The following is a 1,591-nucleotide window of genomic DNA, read 5'->3' as shown; positions in this document are numbered from 1 at the left end:
AGGCGTTCTCTACCACCTAACCCTTAGAGCTCCATTATTAAGTGGTCAAATTCTCAAATAAATGAGGATAAAATTCCATGCCTCGGCTGGTATCGAACCCACGCCCTCCTGTTTACCATAAGTACGAATATTCACTTACCTGTGTGCTTGTGTGGCCAATTCTGAGTGACTGATGGATTATTTACGATTTTTCAAAATTGTTTTTCTGTTTACCATAAGTACGAATATTCACTTACCTGTGTGCTTGTGTGGCCAATTCTGAGTGACTGATGGATTATTTACGATTTTTCAAATTTGTTTTTTTCGAATATTTATCACAACAAAACAAAACGATCTCTATGCAAATACTCTCCTACTCAAGTCTCGATCTAGCACTGATAGTGACGTAAGTACGAATATTCACTTACCTGTGTGCTTGTGTGGCCAATTCTGAGTGACTGATGGATTATTTACGATTTTTCAAAATTGTTTTTTTCGAATATTTATCACAACAAAACAAAACGATCTCTATGCAAATACTCTCCTCCTCAAGTCTCGATCTAGCACTGATAGTGACGTTATTAAGTATCAGGTAGGTATACCGGTATAAGACAGCTCGTAGCTCGACCTGTTATCAATTACCTATTGACCCAGTGGCGTATGACGTATGATGTACCCCCACAAAAATAGAAATACGAAGAAAATTACATTACTGTCCTTCCTTGATTATTTACGATTTTTCAAAATTGTTTTTTTCGAATATTTATCACAACAAAACAAAACGATCTCTATGCAAATACTCTCCAATTCAAGTCTCGATCTAGCACTGATAGTGACGCTATTAAGTATCAGGTATACCGGTATAAGACAGCTCGTGGCTCGACCTGTTATCAATTAGGTACCTATTGACCCAGTGGCGTATGACGTATGATGTACCCCCACAAAAATAGAAATATGAAGAAAATTACATTACTGTCCTTCCTATAGGATAAGGAAAGTAAAAAAAGCCATGTTCCTATCCAAAAATGTTGGATTACAAAATACCGCCAAGCGTTGCACCGACCTTAACCAAAAGTTTCGTGTCGCATCCTTGTCACATTTGACAACTGCATACCAAATTTCAAGTCTCTAGCTCTTTCCGTTCTCAAGATATTTTGTTTACAGACAGACAGACACACTGACCAATGGCTGAAACTTCGGATTTAGGCTCTAGGGACCTCAAAAGGTGTTTTGGCACTAAAAACTGACCATCGAAAATTTGACCCCATTACATTACTTTCCTCCCTATAGGATAAGGAAAGTAAAAAGTTTGTAGCTTCCCCTTTTCAATATCTCACGACGCACCACTGATCATTATCTACTGTTATCACGAGTACCGTTTGGACAATAGACCATATTTTCGCAACTACCAACACCGGTGAATCAGTGATTCACCAGGGCACTAGAGAGTTATGATAAACGATTCATCACTTATGACACTTGGAATTTGGATTAGGCGTCATTTCGATAGGAGCTAAGGAGCCTCAAAGGTGCTTAACTTACACTCGTATTTATGAACAAGAATGATCGTTCTTAGATCAGTCTCAAGTCAAAATTGACCAATCAAATGCCT

The 1,591-nt window shown here is 38.2% G+C and overlaps 1 long non-coding RNA gene across 1 annotated transcript; it reads right to left on the bottom strand.

Annotated features, from left to right (window-relative positions):
* Positions 1-407: 407 nt before the first annotated feature.
* LOC113472992 lies at positions 408-1,346 on the bottom strand. Its single transcript, XR_003395100.1, has 2 exons — positions 1,228-1,346; positions 408-621 (listed from the first exon to the last, which is right to left on the bottom strand). It is a non-coding gene; the product is annotated as an uncharacterized LOC113472992 (long non-coding RNA).
* Between the last annotated feature and the right edge of the window lie 245 nt (positions 1,347-1,591).

Source organism: Diaphorina citri, unplaced genomic scaffold (genome assembly GCF_000475195.1).
Source record: "Diaphorina citri unplaced genomic scaffold, Diaci psyllid genome assembly version 1.1 scaffold11792, whole genome shotgun sequence".
NCBI classification, from domain to species: domain Eukaryota; kingdom Metazoa; phylum Arthropoda; class Insecta; order Hemiptera; family Psyllidae; genus Diaphorina; species Diaphorina citri.
This window is presented reverse-complemented; position numbering and strand designations above follow the sequence as displayed.